The following is an 18088-nucleotide window of genomic DNA, read 5'->3' as shown; positions in this document are numbered from 1 at the left end:
CCCATCTCCCTTACTTCCAGCTAGTAAGGATCACATAATTCCTAACAAAGTTTTGACACAGATTCCCAATTCGGGCATTCAGAACATATAGGAAGTTGCTGTAAGCAAGCACATTCTCATTCAAAGTTGCAAGTTACTATGTAGGATCAAGTTTGTATAGGTATTTCAAAGATGCCCAGAACTGAGCTAAACTTGGTATGTGTCCAACTCCTAGAAATAACTTCATGCCCCATCTCCCTTACTTCCAGCTAGTAAGGATCACATAATTCCTAACAAAGTTTTGACACAGATTCCCAATTCGGGCATTCAGAACATGTAGCACGTTGCTGTAAGAAAGCACATTCTCATTCAAAGTTGCAAGATACTATGTAGGAACAAGTTTGTATAGGTATTTCAAAGATGCCCAGAACTAAGCTAAACTTGGTATGTGTCCAACTCCTAGAAATAACTTCATGCCCCATCTCCCTTACTTCCAGCTAGTAAGGATCACATAATTCCTAACAAAGTTTTGACACAGATTCCCAATTCGGGCATTCAGAACATATAGCACGTTGCTGTAAGCAAGCAGATTCCATTCAAAGATGCAAGTTACTATGTAGGAACAAGTTTGTATAGGTATTTCAAAGATGCCCAGAACTGAGCTAAACTTGGTATGTGTCCAACTCCTAGAAATAACTTCATGCCCCATCTCCCTTACTTCCAGCTAGTAAGGATCACATAATTCCTAACAAAGTTTTGACACAGATTCGGAATTCGGGCATTCAGAACATGTAGCACGTTGCTGTAAGCAAGCACATTCTCATTCAAAGTTGCAAGATACTATGTAGGAACAAGTTTGTATAGGTATTTCAAAGATGCCCAGAACTGAGCTAAACTTGGTATGTGTCCAACTCCTAGAAATAACTTCATGCCCCATCTCCCTTACTTCCAGCTAGTAAGGATCACATAATTCCTAACAAAGTTTTGACACAGATTCCCTATTCGGGCATTCAGAACATATAGCACGTTGCTGTAAGCAAGCAGATTCTCGTTCAAAGATGCAAGTTACTATGTAGGAACAAGTTTGTATAGGTATTTCAAAGATGCCCAGAACTGAGCTAAACTTGGTATGAGTCCAACTCCTAGAAATAACTTCATGCCCCATCTCCCTTACTTCCAGCTAGTAAGGATCACATAATTCCTAACAAAGTTTTGACACAGATTCCCAATTCGGGCATTTAGAACATATAGCACGTTGCTGTAAGCAAGCACATACTAATTCAAAGATGCAAGTTACTAGGTAGGAACAAGTTTGTATAGGTATTTCAAAGATGCCCAGAACTGAGCTAAACTTGGTATGTGTCCAACTCCTAGAAATAACTTCATGCCCCATCTCCCTTACTTCCAGCTAGTAAGGATCACATAATTCCTAACAAAGTTTTGACACAGATTCCCAATTCGGGCATTCAGAACATATAGCACGTTGGTGTAAGCAAGCACATTTTCATTCAAAGTTGCAAGCTACTATGTAGGAACAAGTTTGTATAGGTATTTCAAAGATGCCCAGAACTGAGCTAAACTTGGTATGTGTCCAACTCCTAGAAATAACTTCATGCTCCATCTCCCTTACTTCCAGCTAGTAAGGATCACATCATTCCTAACAAAGTTTTGACACAGATTTCCCAATTCGGGCATTCAGAACATATAGCACGTTGCTGTAAGCAAGCACATTCTCATTCAAAGTTGAAGTTACTAGGTAGGAACAAGTTTGTATAGGTATTTCAAAGATGCCCAGAACTGAGCTAAACTTGGTATGTGTCCAACTCCAAGAAATAACTTCATGCCCCATCTCCCTTACTTCCAGCTAGTAAGGATCACATAATTCCTAACAAAGTTTTGACACAGATTCCCAATTCGGGCATTCAGAACATATAGCACGTTGCTGCAAGCAAGCACATTCTCATTCAAAGATGCAAGTTACTATGTAGGAACAAGTTTGTATAGGTATTTCAAAGATGCCCAGAACTGAGCTAAACTTGGTATGTGTCCAACTCCTAGAAATAACTTCATGCCCCATCTCCCTTACTTCCAGCTAGTAAGGATCACATAATTCCTAACAAAGTTTTGACACAGATTCCCTATTCGGGCATTCAGAACATATAGCACGTTGCTGTAAGCAAGCACATTCTCATTCAAAGATGCAAGTTACTATGTAGGAATAAGTTTGTATAGGTATTTCAAAGATGCCCAGAACTGAGCTAAACTTGGTATGTGTCCAACTCCTAGAAATAACTTCATGACCCATCTCCCTTACTTCCAGCTAGTAAGGATCACATAATTCCTAACAAAGTTTTGACACAGATTCCCAATTCGGGCATTCAGAACATATAGCACGTTGCTGTAAGCAAGCACATTCTCATTCAAAGATGCAAGTTAATATGTAGGAACAAGTTTGTATAGGTATTTCAAAGAGGCCCAGAACTGAGCTAAACTTGGTATGTGTCCAACTCCTAGAAATAACTTCATGCCCCATCTCCCTTACTTCCAGCTAGTAAGGATCACATAATTCCTAACAAAGTTTTGACACAGATTCCCAATTCGGGCATTCAGAACATATAGCACGTTGCTGTAAGCAAGCACATTCTCATTCAAAGTTGCAAGTTACTATGTAGGAACAAGTTTGTATAGGTATTTCAAAGATGCCGAGAACTGAGCTAAACTTGGTATGTGTCCAACTCCTAGAAATAACTTCATGCCCCATCTCCCTTACTTCCAGCTAGTAAGGATCACATAATTCCTAACAAAGTTTTGACACAGATTCCCAATTCGGGCATTCAGAACATATAGCACGTTGCTGTAAGCAAGCAGATTCCCATTCAAAGATGCAAGTTACTATGTAGGAACAAGTTTGTATAGGAATTTCAAAGATGCCCAGAACTGAGCTAAACTTGGTATGTGTCCAACTCCTAGAAATAACTTCATGCCCCATCTCCCTTACTTCCAGCTAGTAAGGATCACATAATTCCTAACAAAGTTTTGACACAGATTGCCAATTCGGGCATTCAGAACATATAGCACGTTGCTGTAAGCAAGCACATTCTCATTCAAAGATGCAAGTTACTATGTAGGAACAAGTTTGTATAGGTATTTCAAAGATGCCCAGAACTGAGCTAAACTTGGTATGTGTCCAACTCCTAGAAATAACTTCATGCCCCATCTCCCTTACTTCCAGCTAGTAAGGATCACATAATTCCTAACAAAGTTTTGACACAGATTCCCAATTCGGGCATTCAGAACATATAGCACGTTGCTGTAAGCAAGCAGATTCTCATTCAAAGTTGCAAGTTACTATGTAGGAACAAGTTTGTATAGGTATTTCAAAGATGCCCAGAACTGAGCTAAACTTGGTATGTGTCCAACTCCTAGAAATAACTTCATGCCCCATCTCCCTTACATCCAGCTAGTAAGGATCACATAATTCCTAACAAAGTTTTGACACAGATTCCCAATTCGGGCATTCAGAACATATAGCACGTTGCTGTAAGCAAGCACATTTTCATTCAAAGTTGCAAGTTACTATGTAGGAACAAGTTTGTATAGGTATTTCAAAGATGCCCAGAACTGAGCTAAACTTGGTATGTGTCCAACTCCTAGAAATAACTTCATGCTCCATCTCCCTTACTTCCAGCTAGTAAGGATGACATAATTCCTAACAAAGTTTTGACACAGATTCCCAATTCGGGCATTCAGAACATATAGCACGTTGCTGTAAGCAAGCAGATTCTCATTCAAAGATGCAAGTTACTATGTAGGAACAAGTTTGTCTAGGTATTTCAAAGATCCCCAGAACTGAGCTAAACTTGGTATGTGTCCAACTCCTAGAAATAACTTCATGCCCCATCTCCCTTACTTCCAGCTAGTAAGGATCACATAATTCCTAACAAAGTTTTGACAGAGATTCCCAATTCGGGCATTCAGAACATATAGCACGTTGCTGTAAGCAACACATTTTCATTCAAAGTTGCAAGTTACTATGTAGGAACAAGTTTGTATAGGTATTTCAAAGATGCCCAGAACTGAGCTAAACTTGGTATGTGTCCAACTCCTAGAAATAACTTCATGCCCCATCTCCCTTACTTCCAGCTAGTAAGGATCACATAATTCCTAACAAAGTTTTGACACAGATTCCCAATTCGGGCATTCAGAACATATAGCACGTTGCTGTAAGCAAGCAGATTCTCATTCAAAGATGCAAGTTACTAGGTAGGAACAAGTTTGTATAGGTATTTCAAAGATGCCCAGAACTGAGCTAAACTTGGTATGTGTCCAACTCCTAGAAATAACTTCATGCCCCATCTCCCTTACTTCCAGCTAGTAAGGATCACATAATTCCTAACAAAGTTTTGACACAAATTCCCTATTCGGGCATTCAGAACATATAGCACGTTGCTGTAAGCAAGCACATTCTCATTAAAGATGCAAGTTACTACGTAGGAACAAGTTTGTATAGGTATTTCAAAGATGCCCAGAACTGAGCTAAACTTGGTATGTGTCCAACTCCTAGAAATAACTTCATGCCCCATCTCCCTTACTTCCAGCTAGTAAGGATCACATAATTCCTAACAAAGTTTTGACACAGATTCCCAATTCGGGCATTCAGAACATATAGCAAGTTGCTGTAAGCAAGCACATTCTCATTCAAAGTTGCAAGTTACTATGTAGGATCAAGTTTGTATAGGTATTTCAAAGATGCCCAGAACTGAGCTAAACTTGGTATGTGTCCAACTCCTAGAAATAACTTCATGCCCCATCTCCCTTACTTCCAGCTAGTAAGGATCACATAATTCCTAACAAAGTTTTGACACAGATTCCCAATTCCGGCATTCAGAACATGTAGCACGTTGCTGTAAGCAAGCACATTCTCATTCAAAGTTGCAAGATACTATGTAGGAACAAGTTTGTATAGGTATTTCAAAGATGCCCAGAACTGAGCTAAACTTGGTATGTGTCCAACTCCTAGAAATAACTTCATGCCCCATCTCCCTTACTTCCAGCTAGTAAGGATCACATAATTCCTAACAAAGTTTTGACACAGATTCCCAATTCGGGCATTCAGAACATATAGCACGTTGCTGTAAGCAAGCAGATTCTCATTCAAAGATGCAAGTTACTATGTAGGAACAAGTTTGTATAGGTATTTCAAAGATGCCCAGAACTGAGCTAAACTTGGTATGTGTCCAACTCCTAGAAATAACTTCATGCCCCATCTCCCTTACTTCCAGCTAGTAAGGATCACATAATTCCTAACAAAGTTTTGACACAGATTCCCAATTCGGGCATTCAGAACATATAGCACGTTGCTGTAAGCAAGCAGATTCTCATTCAAAGATGCAAGTTACTATGTAGGAACAAGTTTGTATAGGTATTTCAAAGATCCCCAGAACTGAGCTAAACTTGGTATGTGTCCAACTCCTAGAAATAACTTCATGCCCCATCTCCCTTACTTCCAGCTAGTAAGGATCACATAATTCCTAACAAAGTTTTGACACAGATTCCCAAATCGGGCATTCAGAACATATAGCACGTTGCTGTAAGGAAGCACATTCTCATTCAAAGATGCAAGTTACTAGGTAGGAACAAGTTTGTATAGGTATTTCAAAGATGCCCAGAACTGAGCTAAACTTGGTATGTGTCCGACTCCTAGAAATAACTTCATGCCCCATCTCACTTACTTCCAGCTAGTAAGGATCACATAATTCCTAACAATGTTTTCACACAGATTCCCAATTCGGGCATTCAGAACATATAGCACGTTGGGGTAAGCAAGCACATTTTCATTCAAAGTTGCAAGTTACTATGTAGGAACAAGTTTGTATAGGTATTTCAAAGATGCCCAGAACTGAGCTAAACTTGGTATGTGTCCAACTCCTAGAAATAACTTCATGCCCCATCTCCCTTACTTCCAGCTAGTAAGGATCACATAATTCCTAACAAAGTTTTGACACAGATTCCCAATTCGGGCATTCAGAACATATAGCACGTTGCTGTAAGCAAGCACATTTTCATTCAAAGTTGCAAATTACTAGGTAGGAACAAGTTTGTATAGGTATTTCAAAGATGCACAGAACTGAGCTAAACTTGGTATGTGTCCAACTCCAAGAAATAACTTCATGCTCCATCTCCATTACTTCCAGCTAGTAAGGATCACATAATTCCTAACAAAGTTTTGACACAGATTCCCAATTCGGGCATTCAGAACATATAGCACGTTGCTGTAAGCAAGCACATTTTCATTCAAAGTTGCAAGTTACTAGGTAGGAACAAGTTTGTATAGGTATTTCAAAAATGCCCAGAACTGAGCTAAACTTGGTATGTGTCCAACTCCTAGAAATAACTTCATGCCCCATCTCCCTTACTTCCAGCTAGTAAGGATCACATAATTCCTAACAAAGTTTTGACACAGATTGCCAATTCGGGCATTCAGAACATATAGCACGTTGCTGTAAGCAAGACATTCTCATTCAAAGATGCAAGTTACTATGTAGGAACAAGTTTGTATAGGTATTTCAAAGATGCCCAGAATTGAGCTAAACTTGGTATGTGTCCAACTCCTAGAAATAACTTCAAGCCCCATCTCCCTTACTTCCAGCTAGTAAGGATCACATAATTCCTAACAAAGTTTTGACACAGATTGCCAATTAGGGCATTCAGAACATATAGCACGTTGCTGTAAGCAAGCACATTCTCATTCAAAGATGCAAGTTACTATGTAGGAACAAGTTTGTATAGGTATTTCAAAGATGCCGAGAACTGAGCTAAACTTGGTATGTGTCCAACTCCTAGAAATAACTTCATGCCCCATCTCCCTTACTTCCAGCTAGTAAGGATCACATAATTCCTAACAAAGTTTTGACACAGATTCCCAATTCGGGCAAACAGAACATATAGCACGTTGCTGTAAGCAAGCACATTCTCATTCAAAGTTGCAAGTTACTATGTAGGAACAAGTTTGTATAGGTATTTCAAAGATGCCCAGAACTGAGCTAAACTTGGTATGTGTCCAACTCCTAGAAATAACTTCATGCCCCATCTCCCTTACTTCCAGCTAGTAAGGATCACATAATTCCTAACAAAGTTTTGACACAGATTCCCAATTCGGGCATTCAGAACATATAGCACGTTGCTGTAAGCAAGCAGATTCCATTCAAAGATGCAAGTTACTATGTAGGAACAAGTTTGTATAGGTATTTCAAAGATGCCCAGAACTGAGCTAAACTTGGTATGTGTCCAACTCCTAGAAATAACTTCATGCCCCATCTCCCTTACTTCCAGCTAGTAAGGATCACATAATTCCTAACAAAGTTTTGACACAGATTCAGAATTCGGGCATTCAGAACATGTAGCACGTTGCTGTAAGCAAGCACATTCTCATTCAAAGTTGCAAGATACTATGTAGGAACAAGTTTGTATAGGTATTTCAAAGATGCCCAGAACTGAGCTAAACTTGGTATGTGTCCAACTCCTAGAAATAACTTCATGCCCCATCTCCCTTACTTCCAGCTAGTAAGGATCACATCATTCCTAACAAAGTTTTGACACAGATTTCCCAATTCGGGCATTCAGAACATATAGCACGTTGCTGTAAGCAAGCACATTCTCATTCAAAGTTGCAAGTTACTAGGTAGGAACAAGTTTGTATAGGTATTTCAAAGATGCCCAGAACTGAGCTAAACTTGGTATGTGTCCAACTCCAAGAAATAACTTCATGCCCCATCTCCCTTACTTCCAGCTAGTAAGGATCACATCATTCCTAACAAAGTTTTGACACAGATTCCCAATTCGGGCATTCAGAACATATAGCTCGTTGCTGTAAGCAAGCAGATTCTCATTCAAAGTTGCAAGTTACTATGTAGGAACAAGTTTGTATAGGTATTTCAAAGATGCCCAGAACTGAGCTAAACTTGGTATGTGTCCAACTCCTAGAAATAACTTCATGCCCCATCTCCCTTACATCCAGCTAGTAAGGATCACATAATTCCTAACAAAGTTTTGACACAGATTCCCAATTCGGGCATTCAGAACATATAGCACGTTGCTGTAAGCAAGCACATTTTCATTCAAAGTTGCAAGTTACTATGTAGGAACAAGTTTGTATAGGTATTTCAAAGATGCCCAGAACTGAGCTAAACTTGGTATGTGTCCAACTCCTAGAAATAACTTCATGCTCCATCTCCCTTACTTCCAGCTAGTAAGGATGACATAATTCCTAACAAAGTTTTGACACAGATTCCCAATTCGGGCATTCAGAACATATAGCACGTTGCTGTAAGCAAGCAGATTCTCATTCAAAGATGCAAGTTACTATGTAGGAACAAGTTTGTCTAGGTATTTCAAAGATCCCCAGAACTGAGCTAAACTTGGTATGTGTCCAACTCCTAGAAATAACTTCATGCCCCATCTCCCTTACTTCCAGCTAGTAAGGATCACATAATTCCTAACAAAGTTTTGACAGAGATTCCCAATTCGGGCATTCAGAACATATAGCACGTTGCTGTAAGCAACACATTTTCATTCAAAGTTGCAAGTTACTATGTAGGAACAAGTTTGTATAGGTATTTCAAAGATGCCCAGAACTGAGCTAAACTTGGTATGTGTCCAACTCCTAGAAATAACTTCATGCCCCATCTCCCTTACTTCCAGCTAGTAAGGATCACATAATTCCTAACAAAGTTTTGACACAGATTCCCAATTCGGGCATTCAGAACATATAGCACGTTGCTGTAAGCAAGCAGATTCTCATTCAAAGATGCAAGTTACTAGGTAGGAACAAGTTTGTATAGGTATTTCAAAGATGCCCAGAACTGAGCTAAACTTGGTATGTGTCCAACTCCTAGAAATAACTTCATGCCCCATCTCCCTTACTTCCAGCTAGTAAGGATCACATAATTCCTAACAAAGTTTTGACACAAATTCCCTATTCGGGCATTCAGAACATATAGCACGTTGCTGTAAGCAAGCACATTCTCATTAAAGATGCAAGTTACTACGTAGGAACAAGTTTGTATAGGTATTTCAAAGATGCCCAGAACTGAGCTAAACTTGGTATGTGTCCAACTCCTAGAAATAACTTCATGCCCCATCTCCCTTACTTCCAGCTAGTAAGGATCACATAATTCCTAACAAAGTTTTGACACAGATTCCCAATTCGGGCATTCAGAACATATAGCAAGTTGCTGTAAGCAAGCACATTCTCATTCAAAGTTGCAAGTTACTATGTAGGATCAAGTTTGTATAGGTATTTCAAAGATGCCCAGAACTGAGCTAAACTTGGTATGTGTCCAACTCCTAGAAATAACTTCATGCCCCATCTCCCTTACTTCCAGCTAGTAAGGATCACATAATTCCTAACAAAGTTTTGACACAGATTCCCAATTCCGGCATTCAGAACATGTAGCACGTTGCTGTAAGCAAGCACATTCTCATTCAAAGTTGCAAGATACTATGTAGGAACAAGTTTGTATAGGTATTTCAAAGATGCCCAGAACTGAGCTAAACTTGGTATGTGTCCAACTCCTAGAAATAACTTCATGCCCCATCTCCCTTACTTCCAGCTAGTAAGGATCACATAATTCCTAACAAAGTTTTGACACAGATTCCCAATTCGGGCATTCAGAACATATAGCACGTTGCTGTAAGCAAGCAGATTCTCATTCAAAGATGCAAGTTACTATGTAGGAACAAGTTTGTATAGGTATTTCAAAGATGCCCAGAACTGAGCTAAACTTGGTATGTGTCCAACTCCTAGAAATAACTTCATGCCCCATCTCCCTTACTTCCAGCTAGTAAGGATCACATAATTCCTAACAAAGTTTTGACACAGATTCCCAATTCGGGCATTCAGAACATATAGCACGTTGCTGTAAGCAAGCAGATTCTCATTCAAAGATGCAAGTTACTATGTAGGAACAAGTTTGTATAGGTATTTCAAAGATCCCCAGAACTGAGCTAAACTTGGTATGTGTCCAACTCCTAGAAATAACTTCATGCCCCATCTCCCTTACTTCCAGCTAGTAAGGATCACATAATTCCTAACAAAGTTTTGACACAGATTCCCAAATCGGGCATTCAGAACATATAGCACGTTGCTGTAAGGAAGCACATTCTCATTCAAAGATGCAAGTTACTAGGTAGGAACAAGTTTGTATAGGTATTTCAAAGATGCCCAGAACTGAGCTAAACTTGGTATGTGTCCGACTCCTAGAAATAACTTCATGCCCCATCTCACTTACTTACAGCTAGTAAGGATCACATAATTCCTAACAATGTTTTCACACAGATTACCAATTCGGGCATTCAGAACATATAGCACGTTGGGGTAAGCAAGCACATTTTCATTCAAAGTTGCAAGTTACTATGTAGGAACAAGTTTGTATAGGTATTTCAAAGATGCCCAGAACTGAGCTAAACTTGGTATGTGTCCAACTCCTAGAAATAACTTCATGCCCCATCTCCCTTACTTCCAGCTAGTAAGGATCACATAATTCCTAACAAAGTTTTGACACAGATTCCCAATTCGGGCATTCAGAACATATAGCACGTTGCTGTAAGCAAGCACATTTTCATTCAAAGTTGCAAATTACTAGGTAGGAACAAGTTTGTATAGGTATTTCAAAGATGCACAGAACTGAGCTAAACTTGGTATGTGTCCAACTCCAAGAAATAACTTCATGCTCCATCTCCATTACTTCCAGCTAGTAAGGATCACATAATTCCTAACAAAGTTTTGACACAGATTCCCAATTCGGGCATTCAGAACATATAGCACGTTGCTGTAAGCAAGCACATTTTCATTCAAAGTTGCAAGTTACTAGGTAGGAACAAGTTTGTATAGGTATTTCAAAAATGCCCAGAACTGAGCTAAACTTGGTATGTGTCCAACTCCTAGAAATAACTTCATGCCCCATCTCCCTTACTTCCAGCTAGTAAGGATCACATAATTCCTAACAAAGTTTTGACACAGATTGCCAATTCGGGCATTCAGAACATATAGCACGTTGCTGTAAGCAAGACATTCTCATTCAAAGATGCAAGTTACTATGTAGGAACAAGTTTGTATAGGTATTTCAAAGATGCCCAGAATTGAGCTAAACTTGGTATGTGTCCAACTCCTAGAAATAACTTCAAGCCCCATCTCCCTTACTTCCAGCTAGTAAGGATCACATAATTCCTAACAAAGTTTTGACACAGATTGCCAATTAGGGCATTCAGAACATATAGCACGTTGCTGTAAGCAAGCACATTCTCATTCAAAGATGCAAGTTACTATGTAGGAACAAGTTTGTATAGGTATTTCAAAGATGCCGAGAACTGAGCTAAACTTGGTATGTGTCCAACTCCTAGAAATAACTTCATGCCCCATCTCCCTTACTTCCAGCTAGTAAGGATCACATAATTCCTAACAAAGTTTTGACACAGATTCCCAATTCGGGCAAACAGAACATATAGCACGTTGCTGTAAGCAAGCACATTCTCATTCAAAGTTGCAAGTTACTATGTAGGAACAAGTTTGTATAGGTATTTCAAAGATGCCCAGAACTGAGCTAAACTTGGTATGTGTCCAACTCCTAGAAATAACTTCATGCCCCATCTCCCTTACTTCCAGCTAGTAAGGATCACATAATTCCTAACAAAGTTTTGACACAGATTCCCAATTCGGGCATTCAGAACATATAGCACGTTGCTGTAAGCAAGCAGATTCCATTCAAAGATGCAAGTTACTATGTAGGAACAAGTTTGTATAGGTATTTCAAAGATGCCCAGAACTGAGCTAAACTTGGTATGTGTCCAACTCCTAGAAATAACTTCATGCCCCATCTCCCTTACTTCCAGCTAGTAAGGATCACATAATTCCTAACAAAGTTTTGACACAGATTCAGAATTCGGGCATTCAGAACATGTAGCACGTTGCTGTAAGCAAGCACATTCTCATTCAAAGTTGCAAGATACTATGTAGGAACAAGTTTGTATAGGTATTTCAAAGATGCCCAGAACTGAGCTAAACTTGGTATGTGTCCAACTCCTAGAAATAACTTCATGCCCCATCTCCCTTACTTCCAGCTAGTAAGGATCACATCATTCCTAACAAAGTTTTGACACAGATTTCCCAATTCGGGCATTCAGAACATATAGCACGTTGCTGTAAGCAAGCACATTCTCATTCAAAGTTGCAAGTTACTAGGTAGGAACAAGTTTGTATAGGTATTTCAAAGATGCCCAGAACTGAGCTAAACTTGGTATGTGTCCAACTCCAAGAAATAACTTCATGCCCCATCTCCCTTACTTCCAGCTAGTAAGGATCACATCATTCCTAACAAAGTTTTGACACAGATTCCCAATTCGGGCATTCAGAACATATAGGACGTTGCTGCAAGCAAGCACATTCTCATTCAAAGATGCAAGTTACTATGTAGGAACAAGTTTGTATAGGTATTTCAAAGATGCCCAGAACTGAGCTAAACTTGGTATGTGTCCAACTCCTAGAAATAACTTCATGCCCCATCTCCCTTACTTCCAGCTAGTAAGGATCACATAATTCCTAACAAAGTTTTGACACAGATTCCCTATTCGGGCATTCAGAACATATAGCACGTTGCTGTAAGCAAGCACATTCTCATTCAAAGATGCAAGTTACTATGTAGGAATAAGTTTGTATAGGTATTTCAAAGATGCCCAGAACTGAGCTAAACTTGGTATGTGTCCAACTCCTAGAAATAACTTCATGCCCCATCTCCCTTACTTCCAGCTAGTAAGGATCACATAATTCCTAACAAAGTTTTGACACAGATTCCCAATTCGGGCATTCAGAACATATAGCACGTTGCTGTAAGCAAGCACATTCTCATTAAAGATGCAAGTTACTATGTAGGAACAAGTTTGTATAGGTATTTCAAAGATGCCCAGAACTGAGCTAAACTTGGTATGTGTCCAACTCCTAGAAATAACTTCATGCCCCATCTCCCTTACTTCCAGCTAGTAAGGATCACATAATTCCTAACAAAGTTTTGACACAGATTCCCAATTCGGGCATTCAGAACATATAGCACGTTGCTGTAAGCAAGCAGATTCTCATTCAAAGATGCAAGTTACTAGGTAGGAACAAGTTTGTATAGGTATTTCAAAGATGCCCAGAACTGAGCTAAACTTGGTATGTGTCCAACTCCTAGAAATAACTTCATGCCCCATCTCCCTTACTTCCAGCTAGTAAGGATCACATAATTCCTAACAAAGTTTTGACACAGATTCCCAATTCGGGCATTCAGAACATATAGCAAGTTGCTGTAAGCAAGCACATTCTCATTCAAAGTTGCAAGTTACTATGTAGGATCAAGTTTGTATAGGTATTTCAAAGATGCCCAGAACTGAGCTAAACTTGGTATGTGTCCAACTCCTAGAAATAACTTCATGCCCCATCTCCCTTACTTCCAGCTAGTAAGGATCACATAATTCCTAACAAAGTTTTGACACAGATTCCCAATTCCGGCATTCAGAACATGTAGCACGTTGCTGTAAGCAAGCACATTCTCATTCAAAGTTGCAAGATACTATGTAGGAACAAGTTTGTATAGGTATTTCAAAGATGCCCAGAACTGAGCTAAACTTGGTATGTGTCCAACTCCTAGAAATAACTTCATGCCCCATCTCCCTTACTTCCAGCTAGTAAGGATCACATAATTCCTAACAAAGTTTTGACACAGATTCCCAATTCGGGCATTCAGAACATATAGCACGTTGCTGTAAGCAAGCAGATTCTCATTCAAAGATGCAAGTTACTATGTAGGAACAAGTTTGTATAGGTATTTCAAAGATCCCCAGAACTGAGCTAAACTTGGTATGTGTCCAACTCCTAGAAATAACTTCATGCCCCATTTCCCTTACTTCCAGCTAGTAAGGATCACATAATTCCTAACAAAGTTTTGACACAGATTCCCAATTCGGGCATTCAGAACATATAGCACGTTGCTGTAAGCAAGCACATTCTCATTCAAAGATGCAAGTTACTAGGTAGGAACAAGTTTGTATAGGTATTTCAAAGATGCCCAGAACTGAGCTAAACTTGGTATGTGTCCAACTCCTAGAAATAACTTCATGCCCCATCTCCCTTACTTCCAGCTAGTAAGGATCACATAATTCCTAACAAAGTTTTGACACAGATTCCCAATTCGGGCATTCAGAACATATAGCACGTTGCTGTAAGCAAGCACATTTTCATTCAAAGTTGCAAGTTACTAGGTAGGAACAAGTTTGTATAGGTATTTCAAAGATGCCCAGAACTGAGCTAAACTTGGTATGTGTCCAACTCCAAGAAATAACTTCATGCTCCATCTCCCTTACTTCCAGCTAGTAAGGATCACATAATTCCTAACAAAGTTTTGACACAGATTCCCTATTCGGGCATTCAGAACATATAGCACGTTGCTGCAAGCAAGCACATTCTCATTCAAAGTTGCAAATTACTATGTAGGAACAAGTTTGTATAGGTATTTCAAAAATGCCCAGAACTGAGCTAAACTTGGTATGTGTCCAACTCCTAGAAATAACTTCATGCCCCATCTCCCTTACTTCCAGCTAGTAACGATCACATAATTCCTAACAAAGTTTTGACACAGATTGCCATTTCGGGCATTCAGAACATATAGCACGTTGCTGTAAGCAAGACATTCTCATTCAAAGATGCAAGTTACTATGTAGGAACAAGTTTGTATAGGTATTTCAAAGATGCCCAGAACTGAGCTAAACTTGGTATGTGTCCAACTCCTAGAAATAACTTCATGCCCCATCTCCCTTACTTCCAGCTAGTAAGGATCACATAATTCCTAACAAAGTTTTGACACAGATTGCCAATTAGGGCATTCAGAACATATAGCACGTTGCTGTAAGCAAGCACATTCTCATTCAAAGATGCAAGTTACTATGTAGGAACAAGTTTGTATAGGTATTTCAAAGATGCCCAGAACTGAGCTAAACTTGGTATGTGTCCAACTCCTAGAAATAACTTCATGCCCCATCTCCCTTACTTCCAGCTAGTAAGGATCACATAATTCCTAACAAAGTTTTGACACAGATTCCCAATTCGGGCATTCAGAACATATAGCACGTTGCTGTAAGCAAGCACATTCTCATTCAATGTTGCAAGTTACTATGTAGGAACAAGTTTGTATAGGTATTTCAAAGATGCCCAGAACTGAGCTAAACTTGGTATGTGTCCAACTCCTAGAAATAACTTCATGCCCCATCTCCCTTACTTCCAGCTAGTAAGGATCACATAATTCCTAACAAAGTTTTGACACAGATTCCCAATTCGGGCATTCAGAACATATAGCACGTTGCTGTAAGCAAGCACATTCTCATTCAAAGATGCAAGTTACTAGGTAGGAACAAGTTTGTATAGGTATTTCAAAGATGCCCAGAACTGAGCTAAACTTGGTATGTGTCCAACTCCTAGAAATAACTTCATGCCCCATCTCCCTTACTTCCAGCTAGTAAGGATCACATAATTCCTAACAAAGTTTTGACACAGATTCCCAATTCGGGCATTCAGAACATATAGCACGTTGCTGTAAGCAAGCACATTCTCATTCAAAGATGCAAGTTACTATGTAGGAACAAGTTTGTATAGGTATTTCAAAGATGCCCAGAACTGAGCTAAACTTGGTATGTGTCCAACTCCTAGAAATAACTTCATGCCCCATCTCCCTTACTTCCAGCTAGTAAGGATCACATAATTCCTAACAAAGTTTTGACACAGATTCCCAATTCGGGCATTCAGAACATATAGCACGTTGCTGTAAGCAAGCACATTCTCATTCAAAGATGCAAGTTACTATGTAGGAACAAGTTTGTATAGGTATTTCAAAGATGCCCAGAACTGAGCTAAACTTGGTATGTGTCCAACTCCTAGAAATAACTTCATGCCCCATCTCCCTTACTTCCAGCTAGTAAGGATCACATAATTCCTAACAAAGTTTTGACACAGATTCCCAATTCGGGCATTCAGAACATATAGCACGTTGCTGTAAGCAAGCACATTCTCATTCAAAGTTGCAAGTTACTATGTAGGAACAAGTTTGTATAGGTATTTCAAAGATGCCGAGAACTGAGCTAAACTTGGTATGTGTCCAACTCCTAGAAATAACTTCATGCCCCATCTCCCTTACTTCCAGCTAGTAAGGATCACATAATTCCTAACAAAGTTTTGACACAGATTCCCAATTCGGGCATTCAGAACATATAGCACGTTGCTGTAAGCAAGCAGATTCCCATTCAAAGATGCAAGTTACTAGGTAGGAACAAGTTTGTATAGGTATTTCAAAGATGCCCAGAACTGAGCTAAACTTGGTATGTGTCCAACTCCTAGAAATAACTTCATGCCCCATCTCCCTTACTTCCAGCTAGTAAGGATCACATAATTCCTAACAAAGTTTTGACACAGATTGCCAATTCGGGCATTCAGAACATATAGCACGTTGCTGTAAGCAAGCACATTCTCATTCAAAGATGCAAGTTACTATGTAGGAACAAGTTTGTATAGGTATTTCAAAGATGCCCAGAACTGAGCTAAACTTGGTATGTGTCCAACTCCTAGAAATAACTTCATGCCCCATCTCCCTTACTTCCAGCTAGTAAGGATCACATAATTCCTAACAAAGTTTTGACACAGATTCCCAATTCGGGCATTCAGAACATATAGCACGTTGCTGTAAGCAAGCACATTTTCATTCAAAGTTGCAACTTACTATGTAGGAACAAGTTTGTATAGGTATTTCAAAGATGCCCAGAACTGAGCTAAACTTGGTATGTGTCCAACTCCTAGAAATAACTTCATGCTCCATCTCCCTTACTTCCAGCTAGTAAGGATGACATAATTCCTAACAAAGTTTTGACACAGATTCCCAATTCGGGCATTCAGAACATATAGCACGTTGCTGTAAGCAAGCAGATTCTCATTCAAAGATGCAAGTTACTATGTAGGAACAAGTTTGTCTAGGTATTTCAAAGATCCCCAGAACTGAGCTAAACTTGGTATGTGTCCAACTCCTAGAAATAACTTCATGCCCCATCTCCCTTACTTCCAGCTAGTAAGGATCACATAATTCCTAACAAAGTTTTGACACAGATTCCCAATTCGGGCATTCAGAACATATAGCACGTTGCTGTAAGCAAGCACATTCTCATTCAAAGTTGCAAGTTACTATGTAGGAACAAGTTTGTATAGGTATTTCAAAGATGCCCAGAACTGAGCTAAACTTGGTATGTGTCCAACTCCTAGAAATAACTTCATGCCCCATCTCCCTTACTTCCAGCTAGTAAGGATCACATAATTCCTAACAAAGTTTTGACACAGATTCCCAATTAGGGCATTCAGAACATATAGCACGTTGCTGTAAGCAAGCAGATTCTCATTCAAAGATGCAAGTTACTAGGTAGGAACAAGTTTGTATAGGTATTTCAAAGATGCCCAGAACTGAGCTAAACTTGGTATGTGTCCAACTCCTAGAAATAACTTCATGCCCCATCTCCCTTACTTCCAGCTAGTAAGGATCACATAATTCCTAACAAAGTTTTGACACAGATTCCCAATTCGGGCATTCAGAACATACAGCACGTTGCTGTAAGCAAGCACATTCTCATTAAAGATGCAAGTTACTATGTAGGAACAAGTTTGTATAGGTATTTCAAAGATGCCCAGAACTGAGCTTAACTTGGTATGTGTCCAAATCCTAGAAATAACTTCATGCCCCATCTCCCTTACTTCCAGCTAGTAAGGATCACATAATTCCTAACAAAGTTTTGACACAGATTCCCAATTCGGGCATTCAGAACATATAGCACGTTGCTGTAAGCAAGCACATTCTCATTCAAAGATGCAAGTTACTATGTAGGAACAAGTTTGTATAGGTATTTCAAAGATGCCCAGAACTGAGCTAAACTTGGTATGTGTCCAACTCCTAGAAATAACTTCATGCCCCATCTCCCTTACTTCCAGCTAGTAAGGATCACATAATTCCTAACAAAGTTTTGACACAGATTCCCAATTCGGGCATTCAGAACA

This window comes from Diceros bicornis, chromosome 9, assembly GCF_020826845.1.
Source record: "Diceros bicornis minor isolate mBicDic1 chromosome 9, mDicBic1.mat.cur, whole genome shotgun sequence".
In the NCBI taxonomy this organism is placed as follows: domain Eukaryota; kingdom Metazoa; phylum Chordata; class Mammalia; order Perissodactyla; family Rhinocerotidae; genus Diceros; species Diceros bicornis.
This window is presented reverse-complemented; position numbering follows the sequence as displayed.